We start from the raw sequence: 10,560 nt of genomic DNA, 5'->3' as shown, positions 1-10,560 counted from the left end.
AACTGAGAGGCAGTCTGGCATGACTTCACCTCCGAGGGCTCCAGAACCTGCTAAGAGCACCTGCAGTAGGTTGAATGGCGGCTCCCCCAAAGATAGGCCCATGTCCTAATGTCAAGAACCTGTGAATATGTTATTACCTGATAAGGCAAAGTTAAGCATCTTGAGAGGAAGAGTTTATTTTGAATTATCCAGGGGAAGCTACATGGCATCACACGTATCCTTGTCAAAGGAATGTGCAGGGAGACTTGATACAGCCACACAGAGGGGAAGCTGATGTAAAGATGGAGGCAGATTGGAGTAATGCAGCCATAGGCCCTAGAATGCTGCACCACCCAGAAGCTGGAAGACGCAAGGGATGGACCATCCTCTAGAACCTCCAGAGGGAAGGTGGCCGTGCTGTCACTTTGCTTTTCGACGTCTGGCCTCCAGAATTGTGAGAAAGTAAAGTTCTGTTGTTTTAAGCCACAACATTTGTGGTAGCGTGTTACAGCAGCCCTAGGGAACTAATTGCATCACCCCAGATCTTAGCTTTCCGGCCACCAGATAAGAGAACCCACATCTGGATTCTTCCCCTCTGATCAGGGCCACATCTTCATCTAACAGCTGTTGCCCAGAGTCTGTCATGAATGACAGAGAGCCGGCTTGGGGGTGACTGCATGCAGGGAAGGGAGTCGGGGAGACTCTGCTCAGAGCCAGCTGAGCCCCAGCATTAATTCATAGGTTAACTGGAACCAACCTTCTGCTGTATTTGGGAGTCATGGCCACTTCCTCTGCGGTTCAGAATTGGACGGTGCCAGGCAGCTGGTGTTTTGGGGGGCAGGAGGGAATAGAAGCAAGGCTTCTGGCAACATGATGGGGAAAGAAACTGGTGGCAGAGGAGGGAGCGCAGGGAAGTCTTGGCGGTGGAACTAGTGTTAATTCATTGCAACCGCCTCTCCCGTTGGTTCAGCCTTTTCCAGCTCACAAGGTGTTTTTATGTCTGCTCCTGGCAAGAGCCCTGGGAAGTGAGCAGGGAGGGGTGCTGGTATGTTGGAAAGACAAGGCTGCGATGGCTAGAGTGGGTGCTACTGGCCTGGGTCTCACAGCTGTGAGCCGCGGAGGCTGGACCAGCTGGCTCAAACCCAGGGCTCATTCCTCAGCTTTATGGGCTCAGAGTTGAGCTCAGGCAGGTGCCACCAGGCAGGCAGGACATCTGTTTTGCTTCGCGGAACAGCTCCTGCAGTACCCACTGCTTCTGTGAGGGGCTTCTCAGGTTGGACTCCCCAAGAAGTAGATTCTGAGCAGAGACACTGTTAATAAGGCAGTATTTAGGGGGGACTTACGCCTGTGGAAGGGGGTGAAGGAACTGGGACTGGGCAGAGGGATGAGTTGCAATGCTATCTTCCATAGCCCACCCCACAGAGAGTTCTGGGGCCCCTCTTCTCAGATCAAGGCACTTCAGACCCCAGAGCCCCAGAAAGGCAGAGCTAGAAGGATCTCCAGACATCGCACAGTTCTATCTTCTCGTTGTAGAATAAGGAGGCCCAGGCTAAGGAGGGCAAGGACATGCCAAAGGTCACCCAGAAGTGTGACAGTGTCCAGATCCCGCAGATCACTCCTTGGTCCCTCCTTCCCTCGGCTTGGCCGGCATTGCTCCTCCTCCAGGCAGCTGTCCCTGATTAGCCCACCCATTTCCTTCACTCACTCAAGTTTCTTCCTCAGCAATGACAGCTTCACTCTGCAAGAAGTACTTAGTGGCAATTGACAAGCCCCAGAGCTCAGCATCACGTGTGTGCCCCTGGGAAGGTCACAGCGTTTAAGACGAGAGAGATCTGAGTTCTCATTTCTGTCCCATCACCTCTGACCTGCTGTGTGACCACACGCAAGTCCCTTTCCTACTTTGAGCCTCAGTTTATCTGTAAAACTGTAAAAGGGGTTAGAAATACCTTCTGCACAAAGTTGATGTGAGATTAAATTAAGTCATAATTTAATGAAAAAGATTATTATTTTCATTATTAGTAGTATTTCACAAGGGTATTACTTCATCTTGACTGACTGAAAGCTCTTTGAAGATCGATTCAATATTCTCTTCCCTCTTCACTCCCAGGAGAGCTCTTAGGATGGAGCTGTCAACACAGTGAATGCTTGACCAGCACGGTAACACAATGAGTGTGTGTGTGTGTGTGTGTGTGTCCCTTTCAATAAACTATAGTTAACTCTTTTTATGAGATGTAATAACAGGACAACTAACATGGCCTGAGCACCCATCCTGCACCAGGCATGTCTCATTTAACCATCTCAACCTCCCTATGAGCAGGTATTATAACCCCCATTTTACAGGGGAGGAAATTAAATTTCAGAGAGGTCAAGTAACTTGTACAATGTCACACAGCTAGCAAGTAGTAGAATCAGGGATTAAAATTGGGACTGTAGCTTCAAAGCCCATTCGCCTTCCATGAACCAAGAGACACTTCGCCAGCGTCTACCTAAGTCTTGTGCCCTGAGGCTGCAGGGTTCAGAGCCACAGGTAGATGACCGATCAGGTCTGCAGACATCACCCCAGCCTAGGAATGATCTGCAGTTTGGACAAGAAGTGGGTTAGAACTCTGAGATAGTTTCTCCCTAGAAATGTCACTGACAAGTCATAATTGGACTAGCCTTGCTTTGGGTATGTTCAAAATCTTTCCCTGTGGTTATTTATAATATACTTGCAGTATATGTCACTTTCTCTACAATGAAGTGTTGGGAATATCACCCCCTGGGCCTCTTGCATTCCCATCAGTACTCTAAGGACAGCCTTAGGAAGAGACTGGCTCCCCTACCCATCCCCCAGCCTTGTCCTGGGCCCCTGTAGTGGACACTGTAATGCATCACCCTTCAGAAATGAAGGATGTGTCTTTCAGCTGTTGGAAGTGTCTGCAGACAGAGACCCTCACCTGTCACCGTCTTTTCAGAGACTGCCCAGCTAAAGAGAGCTGCCTCACCCAAGATCATGCCCCCTTTCTGGGGCAGTTCATATCCGACGACCAACACAGGGGTAAAAAGACCTGGCCTTCTTGCCCCAACTTGCCCCAGCCACAAAGGGTTATCCTGGTTCCAGAGCTCTCTGTGGGGTTGGCTAAGGCCATCACTGAAGAGTGCATTGAAGCTCAACTTCTTTCTGTCCAGTCCCACTTCCTTTCCTCCCTTCCACAGGTGTAGATCCCCCCAATTATTAAGAATTCCACGACAGCATTCAGCCAGGGGCGGGCGCTTCTGAGTGCAGGCCCTGTGTAGCTGCACACGGTGCAGACCTCTCAGTCAGACCTGTCAATAACAGAATGAGAGCTGTCTTTGTGAGGCCATGAACTCCTGGGTGCAGAATGAGGAGGGGCCTTGAGTCTCAAAAGGGAACTGTGTTCAAGTTCACAGGCCGCAGGCCTGAGCTGCACATGCAGAGATGCTTCTCTGGAGGGCCTGCTGAGCTGGGTACCTTCTGCACAGAGCCTGGGAGGAGGCAGGTCTCAGCCCTTCAAAGCTGCCGCAGAAAGGGGAGACAGCTTCATCTTTCCCCACTGCAGGGAAGTAGACTTTGCCTGGGGGCTCCATCTTTAATCAGAACCTTGGCCCTCAAAGCCTGTTCTTCTTGGTAGGCGGTGGGGCTTGCAAAACCCTCCCAGAGGAGAGGAACAGAAAAGGTTCACCTGGGAAGCCTGCGGTGGATTCCTGATGCAGAAGTGATCTGCTTACAACACAGACAGCTCTTGAGGGCAGGGAGAAGCTGTGGCTTCTGGCCAGCAGACAGCAGACAGCCGCCTTCCCAGACCTGCCAGCACTGGCTGGAGGGCAATCTCTGCCCTGGTTCTAGCAGCTTGACCTTGGGTCCTGCTTGACTCCCCCGTCTCCATCCAGCACACGCCTTAGGGACTCAGGCCTCAGGAACGATCTTCAAGAACAGCCTATTTCAGGAGCACTGGACCTGGAGTGAGGGGCCAGCCAGGGTTGGAGGGAGGCGGCTGAAGTTGGCCAGGGGTGGGAGCCAGGTGCTGTGCTGCCTCGGCCTCAGTGCCCAGTGCTGTGTGGGATGCACCTGCCTGGCCCTGGCGCTGAGGTCTCCTGTTCACCCCAGGCAGATGTGCAGGCATCTTGCTCTAACTCCGGGCTCTGATATACTGTGACCCAGGCGAGCCTCCACAGGGGGCTGGTCGATGAGGGGTGGGGCAGAGATGTGTGTGTATCTGTTGTTTTGCCTCCCACATCACCCCAAATATCTGGGCATCTTTCCAGGTAGGGGCATCCTTGGGAAGTGGGCTCTGCAGGAGATGCACAGAGAGGGTATGACTCCCAGTGGCCTGTAGGTGGCATTCTGCAGCTTAAAAGGCACTTGAACACACTGTCGCCTTTGATCCTCACCATAACCTTTGGGGAAGGACTGTAATCCTTGTTTTATTGCTAAGGCCATTAAGGAGCAGAAAGGTTCAGACTTCAACTAAGTCCCCCTGAAAAAGAGTTTCGTCAAGGTTTGAACTTAGGTCAGGCCAACTCAGAAACCCAAACTAATCCTCTTGGCCTATGCCTAGGTCCTTAAACAGGGTCACCATCTGAATCACCCCGGAGGGCTCAGGAAAACACAGACGTCTGGGCCCACCCCTGCTTTCTGATGCTGTAGGTCGGGGTGGGGATGGAGAATTTGCTGTCCTAATATGCTCCCAGGTGTTGCTGATGCTATTAGTTAGGGGATCAAACTTTGGGAACCTCCAGCCTAGAAACTTTCTGGAGTTCATGCAATAGACCCAGGCCTGTGGGAACCATGTACCTATTGAGATGCCAGCCCCGTTCAGGACGATGGCAGTGAGAGGCCATGCTTGTGTTATGCCAGGCATGGCCTTCAATCCTTCATAGGCAGCCACTCATTTAATCCTTGGAGTAGTTCTATGAGGTGAGAATCCTCATAATCTCCGTTTTATAGATGAGGATTTGCAGGTCCAGAGGAGAAATGCCCAAGATCACACCCAGGAAACAGCAGATCTGGGCTTCAAGCCCAGGCAGTCTAGCTGCAGAGTCTACCCTGAGCGGCACCTCCACTTTGCTTCCAGTGTGGACGTGAGGCCGGCACTGGGGTCTAGCAGACCTGGCACGAGCCCCTGTCCCCCACGGCTGCCTCTGTGACCTGGAGCATGTTAGCTGACTTCTGAAACGTCGTCTCCAGATTTGGGAAACGGGGAGGATAGTGGTACCTGCGCTATAGGAATCTCAGGATAGGAGATGAGACTTGAAAGGACCAGGAGGAAGGGGCTGGCATACATTAGGCATTCCAGAAACCGTCATTAGTATTGTGATTGCTGAGCACCAGCGCTCATGCCCTGGCACAAGTCCCTCAGCCCTGGGCACGGGGAGAGCCAGGCGAGTCCATGGTTCCTGTCCCCTGAGACCCTGTCAGGGAACCAACGATAGAGTCCTTAGCAAGTGGGCAGCCCTGCCCCCTGCAGTTTGGGAGGAAGGAGGCCATTCCCAAGTCCCTTTCTGATAGGCAGATGTGTAACATTGCACTTGACTGTGTGTTTCTGGGCTCCTCTGGCAGCCTGTTGGGCGTGTCTTGGTCCTGTTTTGTGGCTTTTACAATTGTATTCCTTGGGGTTTAGCAGAATGTCTGTAGATTCTGCAATTCAACAGACCTGACTTTGAAGCCCAACTCAGGCACTTTTGAACCATTTTATAGCGTTTACCATATGCTGGACACCAGTCTAAGAGCTCTATATAAACCAACACATTTAACTTTATCAGCCCTCTGCGGTAGGCACTGTTGTCTCTATTTTAGAAACAAGGACGTGAAGCACAGAGAAGGTAAGTAAATTGATCAAGATCACGCAGCTAGCAGAGCTGGAATTTAAACCCCAAGATACTGGCTGTAGATGCTATTGATTTAGGGGTTGCTCTAAGTGTCTTCTGTATATTAACTTATTTCATCTCACAGAAATCAAATGAAATAGGAATTATTTTTGTTCTCACTTTATGGATGGGAGCGCTGAGTCTCAGAAAGAGTGGGTCTTTTCTACAATAACAAGAGAAGCAGCATAGCTTGCTTGTAAAGAGCAAGACCTGCTCTTGGATTGACCAGGGTTCAAGTTCCATCACCACCATTTACTTGTTGTGTGACCCTGAGCAACTGACTTAACATCTCTGACCTTCAGTAAAGTGAGGACAGTCATACGTTATAGGATTGTAGGGGATAAATAATAATAGCATCTATTACTGACTATGAGATAGCCTCTACTATAAACACTTGATTCCTTGCAATTTAACCTGTTACAATAACCCCGTGATTCTATCACTGGACCCATTTTAATGGATGAGACACAGAGAGGTTATATAACTTTCCTAAGGTCACACAGCTCACACGTGGCAGAGCTGGGGCTAGATCCTAGAAAGTCTGGGCAGAATGGCTCCAGAGTCCATGCTGTTAACTATTGCACTAAACTGATAACATATGTAACCAGTTTATGGAATGAGCTGGATTTGGTAGGCTGCAAGCAGAAGGTAATTTAACATTTAACTCTGCCCCATTAATTCATTCTCCTGAATAATTCTTTCTTGTTCCCAGATGAAATCTTCAGCAGATCCTTAGTTTTCCTGCTCACTCTGAGGGGATTAATAGACGGTCTCATCCCTCCCTCACCCCCAGTTATTAAAAAACCTGCTTCTCTGTATTATTGAAGCTTTAATCTCACACTCAATTCGCAACAACTTCATGTCCCCAGCCACCTCTTAGCTTGGGCCTCCCTCAGGCTGGGACACCTGCCACGGGAAAAACGGTCATGGCCAGACTTCTGTCCACTTTCCACCTTGGTGCCGGTGCACCGCCTGTCCTCTGTGGGCTTCCCCAGGGGAGCTAACACAGGGAGGAGAAACCACTCTCCCTGTGGCTGGAGAGTCACTGCCTGGGGCTAGTGCGTTCCAAACACTAATCCTGGGAACTCCTGAAGGTAACAACCTGACATGGTGGTCCCAGCTCACCAGGCCCTCCAGCCTCTGACTTCCAGCTGACCACCATCACCCTACAGACTCTCTGACAGAACCATCTCACCCTAGGGTGGGTCTCTCCATGAGTCAGCTTAGTCGTCTCATCCCTGTGTGGACACTGACCCTTCCTGTGTGGATGGAGGCGTTATGAGAGGAAGGCGATCTTAAAAAGAACTCAGGGAGTACCAGACCTTTGGAAGCTGAGATTTTGGGCACCAGGGCCTGGTGGGTCCTACACATCTGAAGGTGTGACCTTCACACTCCCAGTGTAACTGCTATAGCTGTTGCCACAAAAATCCAATTTCAAATAATAACATTTATTTGAATATCACAGTCTCCATCTCGGTCTAATTTTTATCCCTATAGTTGCTTCATGCTTCTGTTGACAACATCTCAGTTCTCCAGGATGGCCATAAAATAGAGTCAAGGTACATCAGATTTTCTTCCCAGGGGTGATAAGTGCAATAGAACAGAAATCTTCTTTGTAAAGGAAAACATGTTTTCATTTTTAATGTTGAAAATGTATGCAAAATTTCATGATACAAGGCACTTGTTATTAGCCAGTAACTTTTATTATAAGGTGTTTTTTTTTCCCTCTAGCAAACTAGAAACCAATAAGTGTTTTCCAAGGTTGGGAAAAGCCTGGTCAGACAGAGGTCAAGGGGAGATTTGTTACTAGAGTTTGCCCCTGGCTGAGCAAAGCGAGGGGACTCCTGAGAGCGTGTGCCCTAGTGCGGTCACCGGAGACCTGGGGGGTGTGTCCAGAGACCAAATCTTAATTCGGACTCCACCGCTGACTGGCTGTAGAGCTTTGGGCAATTCCATTCTCTGGTCCAGACCTGTTTCCTCATCTGTAAAATGAGGGCCTCCTGGAAATGGACAAAATCAGATGTTACTGGTGATAGTGATAATTGCCACAACCACTTTGGAGAGCAATTTGGCCATATCCAGCAGAACTGGGAATGCATCCTAACCCAAGCCCCAGTGATTCCATGTCGAGCTAGCTCCCCTCGGGAAAGCCTTGGGTGTGCAAAAATACTGCAGCAACAACTGTAATGACAAACAACCTACATTTAGGAGGCAACCTACATTTCAGATTCTGAAGAGTGAGTATAATGTATATTCATGTAATGAGATTAAAAGTAATTAATAGGAAGGAGTTAGAGTCATGCAGTGATGTGGATCAATCTCAAGAATATCATATTAAATGAGAAAAATGAGTTGCAGAAAACACTGAAGAACGGTAGGTGGACTATTCCAGCCCTTATGCACATCAACACACACCCAGCAATACGACATGTTTTCATGGATTCTTATGTCTACACACAAGTTTAAGAATGGAACCGGAAAAGTGCATTCCAATTATGATACTGGGGGTGCCAAAAAAATGTATACACATTTTAAGAGATGTTAACACTTTGGTCAACGTTGCTCAAGCAGTAGTTTGCCGTAATCAGAAGTGTCTGGACGCTGATGGTAACCACTTTGAGCACCTCTTGTAATTGCAGAAGTCAAACGTGACTTGTATTCATCTTTTGTGATCAGTATATATTAATGCAGGTTTTTTTCTTTCTTAAAATGTGTATATATATTTTTGGCACCCTTTGTAGTGGTTACCTTGGCAGGAAGAAAGGAAATTGGGAATGAAGAAAAAAGGGACTTTGAATCCAACTGTAACGTCACATAGATGTACAGATAAATATATCTACTTTTTAACAAAAGAAGGCAAAGCAAATAACATTAACAAATAATCAATTCTAGGTAGTGGATAAATAGTGTACACACAATGGGTGCTGGTTGTATATTTTTCCTGTATCTTTAAAATTTTTCAAAAAACTTAAAAATGGAAACCTATGCGTAAAAATAAGCTGGGAAGGACTTATAGAGAGAAAGAAGGTGATTCAGTCTTTTGGTCCCAACTTGCCAGGCCTTTAGGGCTCAATGGGGTGGACTGAGGGGTCTGTGTCCCATGGGCCCCCTCCCGCCTCCCCAGAAACTTGACTCATGGTGGCTCTTGCTCATCAGCCTGAGCCATGGAGGCCTGTGAGTAGTTGGTGTACAAGCAGGAGAGAATGACAGCGTACAGATCGACGAGGCTGGGGCCCACTCACGGAGCGAGTGAGGCAACAAGAGGCAGGAACTGTGTTTGAAGGATCCATGGGAATTCTCCAAGGTGCGGGAGGTGATGGGGACAGACGTTCTGAGTTGTGGGCATAGCAAAGGTACAGGCATGGCAGTATGATGAGGGTGGGGTTCAGGGAATAGAAAGTTCAGCCTGGCTGTAGAGTGGAGTGGGCAGGAGAGGAGAGGAACTTGGAGACGTGTGCTTGGGGCAGGTGATTAGAGGGCTGTGAGAGCCAAGCCCAACAGTGTAGACTACACTACAGGGCCAGGCGAGCAGCAGAAGCCTGAGAAGCCTCCCTCTGGCAGCTGGTGTGGACGATGGGGTGGAGGGGAGAGCCTGGAGTAGTAGGGCAGGTCGCACTTGTTTAGATGAGCATCCATGGGTGGGGCTGGCCTGAACTGGGGCAGTGCCAGCAAGGAAGATAGGCAGATGCAGTGACCGTAATTGCCAACACCTACATCATCACGCTTAATTTGCACCAGGTCAGGGCTTAGCACTTCACACACGTTAATTTGTAAAATCTTCCCAAAAGCCTGAGACATAAGTACCATTTCTATCATCTCCACTTTACACATGAGGAAACTGAGGCAAAGAGAAAAGAGAAGTTAAGTAACTCCTCCAGGGCTCCCCCACTGGTCAGTGGCAGGGCCGGCCTTTTGACCCAGGCGGTCTCCATCCCAGGCCAACCTTGAGCCACGGCAGGCATGAATGCTTGGTAACAACTGTGAAGCCCCTTGGGAAAAAGACCCCCTGATAAAGAGCGGATGATGCCCTGACCTGTCTCGCCTGTGCAGGGGGCTTCACCATGGCCAAGGAGCCTTCATCCAGCATTGTCTTAGAGCCTCTCTGGGAGGCACACAAGGCTGGTATCAGGATTCTCATTCTAGACACAAGAAAACTGAGGCTTTGGTGGGTTTAAAGACTTGCCCAACTCGTGTGGCTGAACCGGCCTCAGACCCAAGGCCCTCGCTGCTTTGACCCCACCAAGTGGACTATTGACCTTCCAGCCTCCTTGAATCATCACCCTTACGCACATCACGTTGATAGTTCACGCTGTTCACCTTGTACGTGACCTTTCACAGAACCAACTTCCTGAGTCTATACATTTTCCCTCAGGCCCTTCAGTGGTCTCCTCCGGAAGACTACTGATTAAAGCGCAAAATGGGGCCTTTAGTTGGCCCCCAAGGGCGTCTTTCCTTCAGGAGGCCTAATAGAGCTGTTCTTATGGATATTTTTATGGGTCCTGTTTTAAAAATTACATCCACATTAAATTCGTGCTGATTTAATTAGACAATGTAAGCTGAGGGACTTCTTTATGGTTCCTGCTCCTGGGTCCCAGGCAAACGCCTTTTCTCTGGGAACTGCTGTTCTCACCACTCACGGGTGAGGGACAGGCTGGGCCCTCCCTTGGCTGCCTGTAGGTTAAATGATTTTAGGAAATAGGCAGTCAGAACTCG

Source organism: Rhinolophus sinicus, linkage group LG15 (genome assembly GCF_036562045.2).
Source record: "Rhinolophus sinicus isolate RSC01 linkage group LG15, ASM3656204v1, whole genome shotgun sequence".
NCBI classification, from domain to species: Eukaryota; Metazoa; Chordata; class Mammalia; order Chiroptera; family Rhinolophidae; genus Rhinolophus; species Rhinolophus sinicus.
Note: the sequence above shows the minus strand (reverse complement) of the source record.